This window comes from Narcine bancroftii, chromosome 7 (assembly GCF_036971445.1).
Source record: "Narcine bancroftii isolate sNarBan1 chromosome 7, sNarBan1.hap1, whole genome shotgun sequence".
NCBI lineage: Eukaryota > Metazoa > Chordata > Chondrichthyes > Torpediniformes > Narcinidae > Narcine > Narcine bancroftii.
The window spans coordinates 13,499,044-13,519,361 of NC_091475.1; the positions used below are offsets into that span (position 1 = coordinate 13,499,044).

Here is a 20,318-nt window from a genome sequence, read left to right on the forward strand (position 1 = left end):
TTTTTGTATCACTTGAACAAGTCTTTAGGATGCCCAAATGCTTCATGATGAATGTGTCACATAGTCGACCGTGGCAACCAGTTTGCACATGAGGCTGTATAAATTGCAAATGGGATAAATTATCAATTTTTGATAAAATAGTTGAGAGAAGCATATTCACCAGGGTGTAAGGAGATACTTTTATTAAATGATTTGTTTGTACAATAATACGCATCACCACAAAGAATGCTAATATTCACCTAAAACATTTGATTTTCAATATTGCATAGCCTTTCTACATTATGTGCTGGATTCTTCGAGGGGCTTAAATATAATTACCTGTAAAGGAAAAGAATTTACAATAAAATATCTTCCTTTTATAGTATTGTTATTCAAAGATGCTTTACAGTTAGAGATATTTTTGATCTCAAAAATACACCAGCAATTAACATTCCACATGCGGCCAGTGGGTATATGACTAGATAATCTGTTCTCATTTTGCTTGAGGCATAAATATTATCCTTAAAATCCATGGTCTTCTCGTGAAGCATAATAGAATCTTTTACATCCACCTGACTGCAGATATGACTCAATGTCTCCCCTGAAAGAATGAAACTGATGTTACAGTACTTAACACTAAATTGATGTGTGAGCCTAGATTTTGTTTAAATCTCTGATTTGTAATGAGACTCCAGTCAGCTGTGCCACAATTCATAGTGGCAAGACAGATGTCACCATATTTAAAAAAAAACAGGTGAGCTTCTGACAGACTGTTTTGATACAATTCCGTTGTAGAAGATGAAATATTGACTTGCTTATGAGATGTGTGAAGAGGGAGTTAATATTGGGTAATGTGGAAATGGCCGAGGCCTTTGAATGACTGTTTTGTGTCAAACTTTACGGTGGAAGGCACCTCTAACATGCCAGAGAGTGAAATTAAGAATGTGATGGGAAGTGAAGACCTCAATACTATCACTAAAGAGGGAGTGCTGAGCAAATTGCTGGGTCTAAAAGTAGAATGTATCCCAGAGTACAAAAAGAAATGATGTCAATATGATTGTCCTAATGTATCAAAATTCTCTGCATTCTAGGCAAATCTTTGCAGATTTGATGACAGCAAACATCATGCTACTGTAAAAAAAAAATAGGCAAAATGCAGGTAAACTATAGACCAGTTAGTTTCAGGTTTGTAGTGGTGAAAATGCTTAAAACTATCATTAAGGAAGAAATGGTGTGATGTCTAGTTAGAAATTGTTTCATCAGGTTGACACAGCATGAATTTAGGAAGGGTGGGTCATGTTAACAAATTTAATGGAGTTCTTTGAGGATGTAACAAATGCGGTGGAAAGAAGGTAGCAGGTGGATGTTATACTCTTGGATTTTCAGATGGCATCCCATAAGTTTCTATATAAAAGATGTGCACAAGACAAGGGTGCATGGAGTTGGAGGTAAAGTATTAGTATGGACAGATGATTGGTTAACCAGCAGAAGGCAGAATTGGGATGAATGAGTGTTTATCTGTTTGGCCATCAGTGAGTTTAAATGGAGTATGGGAAAGAGAACTGGTTAAGTTCTAAGGGAGCACAGCCAACAATTCAAAGAACAGAGAGGGACCCTGTTGACTGTTACGGTAGTATGAGATCAAGGGCTTCAGAGAGTAGAATGGTACTTTGGAAACCAGAACTCTAACAAGTGGATGGAAGAATGGGAACATGTCCCAGAAGAATGGTTGGGGAATGCAGCAAACATTACGAGGAAATTAACAGCTGTAGGTTTTCCTTTCTTTCACAATAGCCAAATAGTGAATAATTGCAATTTCAGATGGTGAGCAGGATACTGAACCACCAGGATGCTTGAATAGTCAGCAGATTATCGGAGTTTTTTTGTAATTGTTAGAGTTGGGTGCTAACTTTGTGTTCCATTTACAAGGACACTCATTCCATTGTCTCTCCCTTCAGACTATATTCTGGTTTTTTTCTTAATAAAATGGATAAGCTCATTTCTTTTCTCACACTCGACTTCATGTGCCAAATTTTTCAACCACTTTCTTGACCAAACTTTATCTCTTACGTTCTTTTCATAACTTTGATCTTTATGCCATCAGCAAATTTTGATAAACTTCCACATATCTATTCATCTAAAGTATCCTAAATGTAGTTTGAAAATGTTAAAAATCTTGGCATTGATCATTGCCACCCCACTTGTCTCAGCTTGCCAACCTGAATAATACCCTATTTTCCCAAATCTGCTTAATGTTGCCCAGTTCTCTATTCATACTGATATATTATCCACAAACACTGACTTTGAACTGTCTTTTTGTGTAGAACATTATTAAATTAATTATGAAAGGATTACATTACATCTGGCAAAGGACTCTTCATAAATTAATGTGTGAATTTCCTTCTGTATTTTCTGGGTTTTCGGTTTCCTCCAGTTGATTGGCATGTGAAGAGAATGAGTTGTAGGGAATGTGGATATTTTGGTTGTTCTGAGAGCTCTCATGGACTCCATGGGCTCAAGTTTGACCTCCATTGTGGTAAGGAAATCGGAGTTTAAAGCCATGTGGATTTTGTTTGTTTGTATTTTAATTTTCAGAACATTTTTTTGACAGTAATTGAGGTATTAAAACAATATATGGGAAGTTTTCATTTGGGCATAGTTACCCCAGGCTGCTGCCCATTCATTGGAAAAGGTGTATTTTACTTCAATTGCTGCGTCCACAGACTTTCACGTTTTCCTCCAGGATTTTGCGGTCTCCTTTTGGAATGATGCAAAAATAAACTGCAGTATAGTCAATTGTTTTCTTTGAAGAAAAATGTAATTGTTGGTTACAGGTTTATTTGAATCTTGGATACATTCAGGAAGGAATTTAAAACTTGAGTTGATCTATTAAGACCTAGAGAAGACCAGCATAGCTGGTTAAAGGAGTGCACCATCTCCTTGGCCAATCACCTGGTTTTTTTTTTCAAATAACTGTTTCAAAGGCTAGGAGGCCCAAAATCATTTCACTCAGGCATCTCTGAACCTACTGTTAATTTGGAGGCAAGTTGTTTCTAAGCCTTATTGATGGCTGAAGAAGAGGAGGAGAATGTTGGCTATTAAGTCACTGATAATTATGTAATTTCCAATTGGTAAGAGTCAGGAGATAACCTAGATTTTTTGTATAAATAACATGTTTTTGGAATAAAGTACATGTGGTTTGCTTTTTATTTAATATTATATTGCACTTGTTGCATTCAAAATAGAAGCAAGACTAGGAGGCTGTTTAATACTTGTACTTGCTCCACCATTCATGAGGTCATGGCTGATCTACTATCTTAAGACTCTTTACTGTATTTACTATGTATCCCTTGATAGACAATGTTCAGTGACCAAGTCTTCACTACCCTCTTGGGAACAGAATTTAAAAACTTAATTACCTGGGTGAAATTTCTCATCTCAGTCATGAATGGCTGATCCCCATTATTTTGAAATTATAGCCCCTGATTTCAACTGAAGAACATTCCTGTTTATTTTCATGTACAATGTACGTATATACTGAAACTCTTACTTGCAGGAGCTGAACAGGTACTTCATTTTTAAAAAAAAAATCACAATACATAATTTGTATCTATTCTCTTAATTCAAAAAAATAGAGATAATATTCACAATTGCTCTCCTCATGTAAGAAAACAAAGTTTGCAGTAGTGTAGACAGTTCTTTTTTGATGTCAGAACAGTCTATGTAACAAGCAGCGGTTCAAGAGCCTGATAGATGTTGAAAATAAATGGTTCTTGAACTGAAAGATGTTGGACTTCAGGCATCTATACCTTCTGTTGGAGGTAGCAGTGGGAAAAATTGTGACCAGGGTGATAAAGGATGTTGGCTGTTTTGTTGAGGATGAGAGGTCATAACCTGCGATGGACCTGGCTATACTTGCTACCTTCTGTGTTCCTGGATATTCAAATGACCAAACTAGATGTGATGCAATCAGTCTACTTGCTGCAGTATTCCTGTAGAAGTTTGAGTGAAGTGCCACTTCTCCTCAGACTCCTTAGAAAGGAATATCTTCTCAGTTGCCTCACTGCTGGCTCCAGGAGAGATCTTCCAAGAACTTGAAGGTACTAACCCTCACCATCTGCATTCCGTCATTGCAGGCAGGTGTATGGTGGCTTGGCCTCACCTTGTTTCTTGGTTTTGATGACGTCGAGCAAAATTGTTCTTGCACTACCCAGTTAGATTCTTGATCTCCATCCTGTATTCTGACTTATCATTATGCAACCAACAAATATGGTGTTTTCAGCAAATGTGCAGATTGAGTTGTAGTCAAACGTAGCTATGCAGGACAAAGCACGCAGCCTTGGGGTGCTGCTGTGTTGCCAATTCGGGCTGATCCCAGTCTGCTGATGAGGAAATCAAGGATGCAGTTGGAGGGGGACAAACAACTTTCTCCTTGGTATATTTGTTTACTTTGTCAGAGTTCTATAGCAATTAAACAGTTTTTGGCCCATCTTGTCCATGCTGACAAAACTAATCCTATTTTCCCGTGATCATCTTATATCCTTTTAAATGTTTCTTATCCATGTCTGTCTAACTGTCTATTAAACAATTATCTCCATTGCTGCCATTTCCTCTCACAGCTCATTCCATATTCCCACCATCCTCTCTGAAGAAGGTGCCCATTGGAACTCCTTTAAATCTATCCCCTCTCACCTTAAATCTATACTCACAAGTTTTATTTTTTGGGGGAAATAAGAGAGTATTTACCTCATCTATGCAGCAAAGAAACTGGTCATTGTTCACCAATTACCATGGTCAAATAGATATTTTAATGGTAAATATAGTAAATTTTACAAATGTATGGTTTCTGTGCTGCTCAACCTTCTGCCAACCCTTTTCAAACTTCCTTTCTATTCACTTGCCACCTTAAGTAATTCCTCTGCCATAGATGGTCTGTGATTAGAAAAGGATTACTTAAAGTGGCATGTAAGTGCAAAGAAAACGTTTGAAAACCAGTTTTAATCATACCTAATTGACTGCACTATTTCATAACTCCAAAGGAAATCAACCAATGACAATTTTTCTCCAGCAAATATTTCAGTAATAATTGGGTCTAGAGCAGTGATTCTCAACCTTCCCTTCCCACCTTACTAATCACAGAGCACACATGACATAGGGATCACTTAAGGTGGTATGTGGGTAGAAATAAAAAGTTTGTAAACCACTGCAGTAGAATAGGGGTAAAACACAGGATTCTCTTGAGACTGTGGTTAATTTAAAAATCACACAATGCTGGAGAAACTCAGCAAGTCAAACAGTGCCTTTATGTAGCAAAGGCAAAGTTACATCACCAACGTTTCAGGCTTGAGTCTTTCATCAAAGTGTGGGGGAACATAAGAGATGTCCAAACAACAAAAGGGGGAGGTGGTGAGGGTGGGAGATGATAGGTGGGGGGATGAGTCTTGGCTAGTTGGAGAGAGAAAGGAAGTAGGAACTGGAATGACAAGTTAAAGGGGAGGGGAGGGGAAAAGGGCAAGCTGATTAATGGAATGCAGTTAACTCAATTTTCATGCCCTGGGGTTCAACAGTGCCCAGAGGAAAAATGAGGTGTTGTTCCTCCAATCTGCAGGTGTAGCTGGTTGCTGCATTTTGCTGTGATCGATGATGGTTCCAAAATGTTGGAACCGTCGGGGTTACCAACTGTAGCCACTGCTTCGACAGCGCTACTGAATAACGAGACGTCCACACAGTATGAGGGTGAAAAAAAGGCTGCCTTTATTGTTTGAATTTGCCGCATTGCCCCGTTGGACAACACCCACTTCCGGTGAAGTATCTGTCGGCTTCCAGAAGTGACGTTATCATGTCGTGGTGTCACTCCTCAGCCGGCGGCCCGCTACTCAGAAGTGAAGGGCTCCTTAGTTCCCACGTGGTACTAAACACAGACTCCATCTCGGCAGTGAAGGAAGGCCCGCGCCATCTTGGAATGGCGGTTTGTTATCGCAATTTGGCCCGTTCACCCGCGCGGTCGCTCAGCCTGCTACACTATTACCATTAGGAAATATCATCTGGTGTGAAAAGATCCGATAAATGGCAGTGCTGGCTAGACGGGCCAATTGGCCTACTCCAGCACCTAGTGTTTATAAAATCCCATGGTTCTTAACCTTTTAGTGTTCTAAGATTTTCTGTGTGTTCTCTCCAATTATATTACTTTGCACTTGTGATTGCATTCTAGTTAGATGGACATAAATATAAAAAACCATTTGTAGTTTGCATCCTATAGCAGAGAAATTCCCTCTCCTGAATCCATGCTTGGTTTTGCTTTACAGATTTGTCATTTAAAAAAAACTCCCAGTGCATTTTTTTTCTCTTGATTCATGTAAACTATGTAAATGGTGTTCTTTCATTCCATACAAAAGATTTTAATCATTGATTTGTTCTTGGTGGACTTCCATTCAAGTGGAATTCCCTGTTTTTCAGAGGGCTGTCATGGTTGTGTTTTACTTTGAGGTAGGTGTAGCACCAGCCTCCCCCAGTGCTCTGACCTATCATCTGCCAATCTGGATGTACTCATTCCAGTGCTTCAACTTCTTTCTTTTACTGTATTTCTCTATAAACGAGGGGAATATAAATACAAATGCAAACATTTGAAGATGATATTCTTCATTTATTTGAAATCTGAAATAAAGCTAGATCTATTGGAAAATGACATGCCAGGTAGTATATGTGCACAAAGAACTTGCACGCTTAGAAGATTACCGAAAGCTTACCAGTGGAGTACCCTGTATCTGAAATGCTTGGGACCAGACATTTTGGGGTTTTTGGTTTTCAGAACAAAGCAGAATATTTGTATCAGCGGTTAAACAACAGTAGCAAACAATGACATGACGCCACAAATGGAAAATTCACGTGAAATAATGCTTAATACCTACCCCCAAAAAAAACCTGATCTCTGCTGCTGGTTCCTGACACCTCCCAACTGCAGCCGCAGGTCCCAGCTCCAGGAGCCGGACAGCACCGCACTTGATGTTGAGAATAGAATCTTCATCGCCGACTCTGGCTTGCAGTCGATTTTGAAGACTTGGAACCAACTCCGTTTGGCATCTTCCTAGACAGAAGCAAAAATTTGTGTTTTTTTTTTAAACTGGTATTGTAATATTGCCCACACAGCGTCAGAGCCCCACATGGGCAAGTTAGGTGTTGAATATTTTTTCCATTTGTGATGTTATGTCAGCGCTAATAAAATTAGGTTTTTGAATCTTTTCAGTTTTCGCAACTTCAGATACATGGTACTCGGACCTGTATTTACCATACAGCACTGACTAAGCTACATTGTGTGCAGCACTGCATTCTTGCCAGCCACTAGTGTGAAAGTTGAGAAAGCACTGGAGGTGTGCAGTAAGTTGCTGGAAATGTTTTTGGTTTGGGCTCTTCCATTAATTTAATGGAGTTGCTGGTTGTTATTTATTATATTTTTTAAATTATTTCCAAATGTTTAATCACAGACAAAAACAAGATTCAAAGGTCTTTGGACAGAAAATTAATTCTTTCCACCTGCAATTATACTTGACATATCCTGTCGAAGTGCTGTTGTTGGATTTGCAATGTGGGAATCTCAGAGCCGCGCATTTTATGCAACCACTGGTCTTCCTTTTCCATGCCTAAACTGGTTTCTAATTGGCTTCACTCCTTTCTTTGTTATTGACCGTTCATTCATATACTTGTAAAACATTTTTGTTACCCTGATTTTATCTGTGAATACCTTCTGTGCTTTAGACTTCGCTTCTGGTTCATATTAAAGTAAAATCCCTGTATCTTATAGAATTTGTAAAATCTATTAATTGGAGCTGTGGAAATAATGAAATCTTAAAACTTCAAACTGAAAGTTTTTGCAATATTATTGAAACACTTGAGTTTTCATCCAGCCAATGCTAATGTACAATGCTAAATGTAGAATCTCCAGTTTTGATTTTTTAACCATTTTGTCATATGATAGAAAATCAGAACTTATTTAACAAAAGTTTAAAATTGTTTTAATATAAAAGAATATATAATAATCCATAAACTAATTTAGTTGATTACTGTACTCTAATTTTTTCCAAAAACTGATCATTAAACTTTGTTTCTAGGTGTACAAAAGAACATCAATGCAATAGCAACTCCTGACTACAAAATGTTTGTGCTACAAGAAGCTACATAGGCTACAGTTTTAATTTTTTCCTCCCTATATACTGGGGAAAATTAGCGGAGAAAGAATTATTTTTTTGGGGGGGGTGGGTATTGTGGAGGTGGGAGAAACTTAAATTGTTTATTTAATTTGAAGCCAATGTGATTAAAATAGGGTTAACCCCATAAGAAATTGCCTTTTATTGCACTGAATAGTTTGTGTTTGCATAATTTGGTTTCATTTTTAATCAATTTGAGAAATTGCCAATAGTCCCAGATAGTTGGATCCACTGACAAAAATCACATGGTAATGTTATAAGCAGTTTTAGGAAAAACTTAGATAAGGGAAGAAAATTGCTTTGAAAAATACTTCATTGCCTTTGGAATATCCAGAGGTTATGAAAATGGCTTTTCAAGTTCATGGCTCTTTTCATTTTACATATAACTCCACATCGGTATTCTATTATTTAGGCAAAAGGAATTTTAAGTGATATCTTTGTTTCTTGTTTTCACTTTTATTTTCCTATTCATTTCTTGAACTTTTAGTTTTCATTGGTTTAACCTGTTTGGTAAAGCATTATTGACTTCTTATCTCATTGATGGAATGGTAAGGAGTACTTGTGTACAATGCATAATTTTGTTTTTTTTTGTCAAAAATTTTTTATTTGGCAATGTAATTTCATGAATCTCTGAAATAAGATTCCTCCAAGGATAAAACAAAATTGCTTAGTTTTCTGATGACCACTGAAGATAGGAATACCTTTTTCGTAAATTTATTATTTCTTGATGTGCACAAGGTACAAACCATTGTGATTTAATCACAAGATTCTGGGATTTCTTTTGTTTATTGTAATCAATAGGAGCACATGATTGCTGTTGGAAGCAGGAGATATAAAGGAGTTGGGTTGGCCCTGTCGCCAATAAAAGGAAGAAATAGCTTGAGTGGAGCAGCCACTGTGAAGTGACCATTGTAGGAGTGGTTCAGTGTGGCAGTGAACTTTTGGGGTTTTGACTTGAGGGCATTGATGAGCAGGTGCTCAGGTAGAAGCTTGGCAGTCAGGGTAGGGAGGTGCTCAGGAGGTTCTGTGGATGCAAAAGAGACATCTGGATGATATGTTTCCTTCCAAGTGCCAGGGACAAAGATGTAATTGATGGATTGCAGAACATTTTAAAGGGGGGAACAAAAACAGCAAGAGGATGATACACTGATTCTGCATAATGAGTAGAGAAAGAATGAGGTCCTGCACAATGCCAGCTCTGACTATTGCTGTGACAATCTCCTGAGCCAATAGCACAACAGCCTTTTACCCCCAGCTCTGTCGTTGCTGAAGCACCTGAATATCAGGAAAATTGAGCTGCCACTCCTGCCCCTTTCTAAATCAGGTTTCCATAATGGCGACCACATCCCAGTTACATGTGTGGACTAAAAATAATTGTGGATTTATTTGCATTTTAATTCTCAAATTCTGTGAAAGCAAATTGATTCTATATCTCAAATTTTTGGGTTGTAATTTGTGAATTCCATAAAGGTGGATTTCCATAACCTGAATGGTGGAAATATAGGGTCAACTGCACTGTATTACGATCCTCAAAAATGCTTTAAAACTTTAGGGGCTAATTTACATTGTTAGATTTTTGCACGTCAGGTTTAGCATCTGACTTAACTGTAATTTTGGGTAAGTATTGACCATGATGCAAGTGGTAACTTTTTTTCTCAGGCAAAATTATGTCATAGGTACTGGAAATCCACCCAAGTGGTCAACTCCAAAATCAAGTTTTCCTTCAGTACTGCTCTAAAATGTTAGACCATTTTTGTACTTGTTTCTCTGGTGAGAGGTTTGTGAATAACAGTTGTAGAGAGATTGACTATACTGAAAAATCAGTAGAATGCTTGCTTCCAAATTTATGGAGTATATGGAGGAAGGATAAGACATAGTTACGTTGACTGGTATCTTTATAATATTGTCTAAGTCTGCCGAGTTTTTGTGATATAATATTTCATCTCCTTGGAGATTAAGGTTCACAGCTAGTTCCCATTAGTTGACTTGATATGCCAGTGGATGTTGGTTGAAGAAGGTCATGGTATGGTAAACAGCATATTTAGATGAGTGCTGAGTTTTAATGGGTGTTTTGTTATTATTGAGAACTGTTGGATGCCATCAGAGTTGACCCTGATCTTGTCCAATGTGGAATGTTCTTATCTGGCTGAATCCTCCAAGTGGAAGTCTCTTAAATGCCTTTAATGTTTCAGCCTCCACCACCATCCCCAGCAAGGCATTCCAAGCACCCACAACTCTGTATATTTAAAAAAAAGCACCCCTGATATCTCCTCTAAACCTTCCTCCCTTCACTTTGTACACATGACCTCTGGAATTTGCTTTTTCTACCCTGGGAAACAAATGCTGGCTGTCCACCCTATTTATGCCTCTCATAATCTTGTAGACTTCTATTAAAGTCTCCTCTCATCCTTCTATGCTCCAAAGAGAAAAGTCCCAGCTCTGCTAACCTTGCTTCATAAGACTTATTTTCCAATTCAGGTACCATCCTGGTAAATCTCTGCACCCTGACCATAGCTTCCACATCCTTCCTATAATGAGGTGACAATACTGAACACAATACTGTAAGTGTGGTCTCAGAGATTTATAGAGTTGGAACATGACCTCTCTGCTCTTAAACTCAATCCCTTTATTAATGAAGCCCAGCATCTCAGGCCTTTTTAACTATCCTATATACTGTGTGGCGATCTTGAGAGATGTATGGATTTAGATCCCAAGGTCCCTCTGTTCGTCCACTCTCTTAAGTAACCGACCATTAACCCTGCACTCAGACATCTGGTTTGCCCTTCCAAAAGCATCACCTCACCTGGATTGAACTCCATCTGCCACTTCTCTGCCCAACTCAGCATCCTGTCTATATCCTCTTGTAACCTTCGACAACCTTCATCTCCATCCACCACTCCTCCAATCTTCATGTCATCTGAAAACTTACTAACCCATCCTTCTACCTCTTCATCCAGGTCATTTATAAAAATCAGAATGATCAGGGATTCCAGAACAGATCCTTACAGTATTCCACTAGTCACTGAACTTCAGGCAGAATACTTCTACTCTGCTTTCTTCCAGAAAGCCAATTTTTTATCCATACAGTTAATTGTCAACTGATCCTGTGAGTCATTACTTTCTGGATGTGCGGAACCTTGTCAAAAGCCTTATTAAAATCCATGTAGACCATGTCTACTGCCCTATCCTCAACAATTTCTTTTGTTATCTTCTCATAAAACTCTACTTGACTCTTGAGGCACAACCTTCTCTTCACAAAGTCATGCTGACTATCCTTGAGTATTCTGTACTTCTCCAAATGTTCATAGATCCTATCCTTAAGAATTCTCACCTATAGTTTGCACACCACTGATGTAAGACTCACCAGTCTATAATTCCTAGGATTTTCCCCATCTTTTTTTAAAAAAAAGGGGACTACACTTGTCATTCTCCAATCCTCCGGCACTTCCCCTATGGCCAAAGAGGACTCAAAGGTCATAGCTACTACTCCAGCGATCTCTTCTCTCACTTCCCACAGGAACCTGGGGTATATCAAGCTGACCTCACCTTGATCAAGGTCTTATTCTCTTGCGAATACTGAAGCAAAATATTGATTTAGGACATCCCCAACCTCCTCCGCCTCCAAGCACATGTTGCCTCATTTATCCTTTAACGGCCCCATCTTCATTCTCACCATCCTTGTGTTCTTTACATATACATAGAATGCCTTGGGGTTCTTCTTAATCCCACATACCAAGGCCTTCTCATACCCCCTTCAAGCTCTCCTAAGTCCTTTTGTAAGCTCCTTCCTGACTACCATAGACTTCTCATAAGCTCTTCCTGTTTCTTGCTTCCTATATCAATCTTTCCTTATTCCTCTTAACTAGCTGCCTTTGTCAATCATGGTTCCCTTTTCCTACCATCTTTTCCCTGTCCCAGTGGGGCAAACCTATCCTGAACCCAACACAAGAAAAGTAGGAGGAAAAATCATGGCAACACATAACAATTTAGCTAAGTATAATGTGGGGGAAAAAATTAGCTAATTTTTAATTGAGGAAGTCATTCTGACTTTAGCATTGCTTTGTAGTTTTGTCTTGGGAAGGAAAAAAAACTGCAGTGCACTTTTTTAAAATTAAAAGTACATTTTGTGAATGAATGGTGTGTATTTCAAGCGATTTTAATTGTTGGTGAATTTCCATTCGTGGAAATTTTTCTTCAATTCTTCGGAGGGCAAATTGGCTATCACTCCCATAAATTTATTATAACTGGAGGCAAAAGCGGGATATGTAATGATATTTTGAAAGGCAGACATGAGCAAAATATTGACATCATAATGCCAATATACAGGTATTGAATATTCTGCACTGAGTCCTGGAAACGCATTGATTTTTAAAAATGAATCTATAGCCCCTTTCACACTGGCCCTTTTATCTTAGTAATTAAATGCCAATCTATTGGTTAACATGCCAGTGTGAATGCTCGCAAATCAGCACACAGGTGTCAGATCATCCCAGGGATGGACCACTTAGGTAGGGTGTGTTATCGCTAATTCATTTTGAATCAGTGTACTGGTTAGACCAGTGGCATTCTGGGACCAATTAATGTTGTATTGATGATGTATTTGCGTGCGTGCAGGAGTGTGAAGGAAACAAAATATTAAAAAAGTATTAAAAGTACATTCATTAACTTCGTATTCAATTATCTAAATCTTGATCAATATATTATGATCTTGTATTTAAACAATTATTCATGCTTAATTAAAACATAATTAAGCATTATGTACAGGACAGTATGAGCCCTTCAGCCCATTGTTGTGCTGACCAATATTAACCTACTGAAGTATCAGGGCGGGGTTTCTCTGCTGCAAAGAATTATTGGAGGGCAGGTCCACCATCGATCGGTTGATGCGTCATTCAGGATGTCACCGATGGAGGATAGGCACCCCACTGCTCTGGGATGCCAGGTGGTGAGTGTGAAAAGGCGCATAGAACCAGCTAACATTGGTCCAGTGTGAATGGCAAAAATGGCTTCTTAAACCAGTTCATTGAACAACCAATTTACTGGTTAGCCAATATGAAAAAGGCTTATGTTTGTTTCTTAACACTCCAGTGACAAGTGCCAATTCCTTGTCACAGGTCCCAAGAAATCCACCAAAATTTTTAACATGGCATTGGAATTGCAGGATTGTGATACAGGTAACGACCGAAAATGATTAGAAAAAATACTTTTGACTAGGTATAGGAAAGTCTTTGTAATCAGAAGAACAAAGAAAACCTCATATGAAATAATGACCTGATTGTTCTCATACAGTAGTTAAGTTTGTGATGTGTGAGGCATGTTATGAGTTATACAAAGAAAAGCTGGAGGGTCTCAGCAAGGTTAGGCAGCATTCACGGAGAGAATCGAGCCCTTTTTCAAGACTAAGGTGTGTTGAGGCGATAGCAAATTTATAAAAGAGAGCAGTAGGCCTTAGGAGGTGCTAAGAGGTCATAGGGTACTGGGCAAATTAAAATTGGAGTGAGGAGCCAGGTAGGGGAAGAGACCACTGGAGGATGCCATTGAGGATTTGGTGGAATATTGATATGCTGATCTTGAAATTTGCATTTGGCCTCACCTTGGCAGTGGATGAGGCAGTAGGAATGGTGAGTGGAATTAAAAATGACTCTCAGCTGGGCGTTCTCGCAGAGCACAGGTGCTGGTGAGCAAATTGTCTGCCATTGAATCAATTTTATGACCTATAATTTAGGTTTGAAGTCATAATGCAAGAATTTTGGTGAATATGTAAATTGTATAATGTATTTAACAGTACATTCATTATCATGCAATCTCAATCACCATTCTTGAAAATAGTTGGCTTAATTACAGTAAATAAAACTTTATGGTCATGTAGCTAAAATGTGAAAACACTCAGGAAACTTTCCAAATTTTCAAAAATCTCCTTTGCAGTTTCCTATAACTTTAACATCTTAAGGTGTAGAGGAAAGGGGACCTGCTTCCTCGTATGCATTTTATCCCAGTAGAAATGCTCACCATAATGTTTTGAATGAAAAGTGGTATTGCAATAGTGCAGACATGCCTTTTAGTGGTGACATGAATTTTGACTTTTGAACAAAGGAAAGGTTTAAGAGCCTGATGGCCATGGGGAAAAACTGTTCTTGAACCCAGGGGTGCATGTCTTTAGGCTTCTGTACCTTCTTGAAGGTTGAAACAAACAAGGTTGTGACCAGGGTGATGGGGACTTTATTTACAGTGATTAAGCAAAATTTTTTGAAGAGTGGTGTTAATAATGTTGTCAGATACATTATACAATGTACATATGCATGGAAATTCTTGCTGCAGTTGAATGGGTACTTGTTAAAAAAAGAGTTAATTGAATTAAAAATTATAATAAATACATTAGAAGATACATATTCACAGCCATATCATATTAGTCCAAAAAAGTCACTGACAATCGTGCAGACAATCCTTTTCTGCTGTTGGTGCAGTTGAGTATATCAAGAGCTGACAGCTATTGGAAAGAAGCTATTTTTTAACCTAGAGTTGTTGATTTTCAGGCTTCTGTGCCTACTTCCTGAAGGTAGCAAGGAGAAGATATGTGATTAGGGTGGTAAGAGTCCTTTCTGACGTTGGCTGTCTTCTTGAGGCAGTGCTCGCATAAATTTCTGCAATAGATGGGAAGTCAGAGCAGCCTTTTGCCATCCTGGACACTTGAATTACTAAAATCAGGCTATGATGCTTATACTTTGCACAGTGTGCCTGTAGAAATTTGATAGGGAATCCGACGACATGCCAAATCTCTGCAGAAATAGAAGCATTGGTGTGCCTTCTTCACAGGAAATCTCTTCTGAAATATGGACTCCCAGGACAATGCTGGTTCTGAATAAAACCATTCCGATATGTTGTTGTAAAGCTAATTGTTTGGGACGTTGTTGGAAGGCCAGAAGTTATTGCTCATTGTGAATTGCTTTTGGGTTGTATTCGTTAACTTTATTACTACCAGTGGTAATGCGGGGATTTTGTTGCAGAGCTATATTTGATACTGGCAATGACAATGCTTCTAAATCGGTGCAGAATCTGAGGGAAGATTGTAGGTGGTGATGCTCCCATGTCTCTGCTGGTCGTTCTTGAGGTGAAAGAGCTCATGGAATTGAGAGGTGATAATGATGAAGCTTGGAAGATTAACTCCAGATAAGTCAAGATGCAGGACAATTGCTATGGGAGTGAATAAATAGAATGTAAGATGTTAGTTCTTTGTCCTGGGTGATCCCAAGTTGCTTGAGGATTGATAGACCTGAATTCATCCAGGAAAATGGATTAAGTACTGTCTGTAGCTTGGAGGAGTTCAGGATTGAGCCACTCATCAAGAAATGGCTTCTTGGTTGGTAATTATAGCCGTAATATTTATGGATTATTTAGTTTTCAAGTCATTGTTGACTCCCATGATGTTGCAAGTAGAGATATTCTTTTTGGAGCTGGTCATTGCCAAGCACTTGTGTTACTAGTTATTTCTTCGGCTCTGCCTGGATGCTATGTAGGTCTTGCTTGCATCCAGGCATAGATGTTATCTAAGGAACTACATTTTGACATGTTCTTAATGTAATCATAGAAGTTTCTTCATAGAAAGAAGCTACTAACTCATTGAGTCTATGGCACTCGCTATGACTCTCATTTGAAATGATCTCCATCTATGTTGATTAGAAAGATCGATTTTTCAAGTCTGCTTCTGAATAAGATGTAGAAGCAAAATAGTGTACTATTGGAGAAGTAAAATAAATTATAATGCTGAATGCACTGAACAGGTCAAGGTAGCAAGATGCTGCTTGGATATGATTTGAGAGTTTATTGCCATAAGCACAAGTACAATGTATAGATGCACCAAACATCTTACTTGCTACAGCCATAGAGGTATATGAACTATACCAACTACGATAGAATAAATGAACACAATTAGCTCCATGAGACAAAAAGGTAATATGCATAAAATATTAGATAAGTATAGTTGTAGTTAAGCAGTTAATGCAAAAAAAAATGGGACGTTTCAATAGCATAGACATCTTTTAATGGTCCTGGAGTAGTTTAAAGTTAGGGTAGTATGGGGAGGTTCATTAGCCTGATGGCTGATTGAGGGGAGAAAATCAAGAGCCTAAATTTGTGGTGCAGAACATGAAGGGAACATCTGCGAAGAAATTGTTACCAGGATCATTGAATCCATTATGATATTGTTTGCCCCTCTCATAGATTGGATAGGAGGTTAGTGCCCATGATGAACTTAGCTGGGTTTGCCATTTAATATAGCCTTTTTGCATTTCTGGACACACTGTTTTCCAAACCAGGCTGTGATGCACTACTCAGTATGTTTTCCACAGCATGTGTGTGGGTTCAAGAGAGTATTTGATGAGTTAAATCTCCTCAGACTTCCTTAAAATGTAGAGGCATTGGTGTACCTTCATGGTTCCCTCTGTGCTGGCTCCACGAAAGCTTCTCAGTTGTGTGGACTCCCAGGAACTTAAAGGTACTAATTCTCTCCTTTACTGTCCCAACAAGGAAGGCATTAAGTGGCCCCTCAGCCTCCCCTTCCAGATGTTCACAATAAGATTCTTGGGGTTGCTGACGTTGAGAACAAAATTGTTGTACTGCCACAGCCCAATTGGATTCTTAATCTCTGTCCTGTATTCTGACTCATCATTACCTAATATTTGGCAACAAATGTTGTCAGCAACTTGTAGATTGTGTAGGAGATGTATTTGGCTAGAAGAGAGAATGGAAGAACATAGTCCCTGAGTTCGATTATTAGTTTTGCTTGTTTGGTGTTAAATGCTTTGCTGTAATTGACAAACAGCCTGCAATTAGGGTTCTTGTGGTTGAGGTAATCTAAAACAGAATGGAGGGCCAGCCAAATGGCATCTGCTGTGGACATGTTTTGATATTAATGAATTGAAGTGAGCCCAGGTGCTTCCTGAGACATGAGTTGACTTTCTCCATAACCAACCTCAAAATTGCAGAATTATTGATGACAATAACCATCTAGCATACAGTATCTTTGACCCACAACCACCAAGAGGAAGGGACAGGAACATCTTACAGTTGTGAGATTGATGAAAAGTATCCTGTAACTAAGTAAATCTTCACCAAATATTTATATTTATTATGTGCAGTGTGTGTGTGTATGCACATGCGTGTATGAGAAATGCAATTCGTCTGGTTCTATATGCAGTCAGGTGATAACAAACTTGAACTTGAAAGCACTTGAGCATGATCGACTGGGTTCCTCCAGTGGCTCTTTTGCTCCTTTTTAAAGTTTGACCTAAACATTGCCCTCTTTGAGGACTGTTAGCTTGCACTTGTTATCAGTAACGCATATAGGAAATATGCCATTGCTTTTCATGTGTTAACCAATGAAACCATCAAGTAGTCATAATATACGTTTAAGATTGACACGACTTGGGTTTCATTCACTGTATTACTTTATTGTTTTCATTCTTTCATGCATTTGTTTTGAATTAATTGGGCAACCAAAATCAATTTTGGCAAGTTGCGAGGCGAGAGGTGACAGGTTGTTTGGAACATCTTCAGTTATGTAAACACATACCTTTTCAGGCCAACTCTCTAAATAATATTATGGGCATTTAAGTTGAATGGAAATATTTAAGTAAACACACATGCTCCGAAAGTAGGTGCCACTCACTGTAATGCTATTCTTTTGCATGTAAAGAAATTTCCCAACCATAGAACATGTGTTATTATTTGCAAAATTGTAAACTACCAGTAGATGACAGATCATGCTTGCTGCACACCTTTTACAAAATACTGAGTGCCAAAGTTAAAAGATCACTTTTCTATTATATTTATGATTTTGGATACATTTTTATGCAGAACTGGACACTTAACATGCCACATGCAGTCCAAAGCCCTAATGCAAGTAAGATTATCCTTTGGATTTCTTAAAGTGATTCCTACATATCTAGCCAAATGAGGAAAGGTCAATACACAAGTAAAAGTTCAAATTTTTTGTCAAGAGTTCAGTCACGACATCACATACAACCCTGAGATTCTTTTTCCTTTGGGCCAGGGAGAATTTCTAAGACTAATAATTGTAAATTGTACTCAAGAAGAGAAAAAGGTTTGTAGAAGAGAGAAATAAATATTCAGTAATAAATAATAAGAAAGGTAAGAGTCCTTAAATGAGCCTCTGAGTCAGTGATTTATGGATCTGATGGTTGAGGGGTAGCAACTATTCTTGAACTTGGAGAGTCTTGTGGCACCTATACCCCTTTCCTGATGACAGCAGTGAGAACCGACCACGTCCTGGGTGGTGTGGATCCTTGATAATTGTATTCCATGTCGATGTTCTCAATGGTAGGGAGAATTTTACCTGTGTTGTACTGTGCTGTATTCACGACCTTTTGCAGAGCTTTCTGTTCAGAAAGCCGAAATGCAGCTGGTCAATACACTTTCCACTACACATCTGGAGAAATTTTCCAAGATTTCCGATGATATGACAAAACTGCAAACTCCTGAGGAAGTAGAGGCACTGACATGTTTTCTTCAAGTAGTGGACACTACACCTGAACCCCCACGCACACACACACACCCCCAACCCAACCCTCTGGGCAGAGGTGAAATCAAAATATTTTCAAAAAAAAGGTGATGTTAGGTGATAATATTTAAAATAATTGTTAAATGACATACCTATTCTCATTTGAACAAGAACATCAGCTGATTGTATGATTGTAGTTTAATACACAAGTGCTGGGGAAAACAACAGGTCTGCTTTTTGCTCATACCTTGACTAAGGGGTCAGGTCTGAAACATTGGTTCTTTACCATAAAGAGCGCTACGTAACCTGCACAACTAGGGTTTGTCTACCCTTGTTTGCAACAATAAATCACTGATTAATTATTTAAATAGTCTGTACAATATGAGATATAAAAGTGACTATAATGGAACAGATCCAATAAGATTAATGTAATACCTGTACCAAAAAAAATTGTTCATGGCTAAAATATTTCTGATTGAGCTGAAGCATTTTTTTTTGACCAATGGGTGTAGTGAACGCAAGTAATGTAGAAGAGCAGCAATAGCTGCTTATAAAAGTCGCATATTGAGGTGCTTTTCGATTTGAAAACTGTTTTGTCTTTTACATTGGCTAACCACAGCATCTTTGTCATAGTTATTGACACTTCAGAAACATGCCCTTCAGCATGTCAAGTATCAACCACCTGTTTCAAATCAATCCTCCATTAATCCCATTTTTTTCTTGTTATCAACTTATCAAAGTTTAAAGTCAAAGCTCAAATTTATTGTCAGAGAACACACATGTTATTACATACATGATATCACATACAACGCTGAGATTTCTTTTTCCTGCGGGCTAGGCAGAATTTCTACTTATCGGTAAAAGTAAATTGAACTCTAAGGAAATGTGTATGCAAAGAGAAATGTAAACTACAAGTACAAAAAAAAATTCAGTCATAATCAATGAACTAAGTAAGAGATCTTAAATGAGTCTGTTATTCAGGAGTCTATAGGGGTAATAACTGTTCTTGAATCTGGAGGTGCAAGTTCTGTGGCACCTGTACCTCTTTCCTGATGGTAGCAGTGAGAACCAAGTACGTCCTGGGTGGTGTAGATCCTCGATGATTGCTGCTGCTCTTGGATAGCAGCATTCCATGAGGAGAGTTTTGCCTGTGATGTACTGGGCTATGTATACTATCTTTTGCTTTTTGCTCAGAGATATTGGTGCCTTCATACCAGACCTTGATGCAGCCGGTCAGCATACTTTCCACTAAACATCTGTAGAAATGGGCCAGGGTTTCCGATGACATACTGAACCTCCGTAAACCCCTGAAGAAGTAGAGGCGCTGATGCCATTCGTGTGTTGAGTTCAGGAAAGGTCCTTCAAGATGGTGACTCCCAAGAATTTAAATTTACTCAGCTGTGATCCCTCAATGATCACTGGATTGTACACCTCTGGTTTTCCTTTCCTAAAGTTTCCCATCAGCTCCCAGATTCTGCCACTTGTGTACACAACGAGGAAAATTGACAGTTGCCAAGTAACTCACCAACTTGTATATGTAGTCTTTTTGGGATTTTGATTCAGTCGTAAAATAATGTGGGATTTTGTTGACTTGAGACTTTATTAAAAAAAAAGTTAACCTC

At 38.4% G+C, this 20,318-nt stretch overlaps 1 protein-coding gene across 13 annotated transcripts in view; it reads left to right on the plus strand.

Annotated features, from left to right (window-relative positions):
• dyrk1aa (dual-specificity tyrosine-(Y)-phosphorylation regulated kinase 1A, a) overlaps positions 1-20,318 on the plus strand; it is a 225,845-nt gene that overhangs the window by 10,387 nt on the left and 195,140 nt on the right. The window contains exon 1 of one of the 13 annotated variants that reach the window (XM_069888863.1): positions 13,563-13,584. The exons of the other annotated variants lie outside the window; for them this stretch is intronic. The gene's annotated coding sequence lies outside the window, so the exon portion shown is untranslated. Of the gene's footprint in view, positions 1-13,562; positions 13,585-20,318 lie in introns of those variants that run through there. 13 annotated transcript variants of the gene reach the window in all.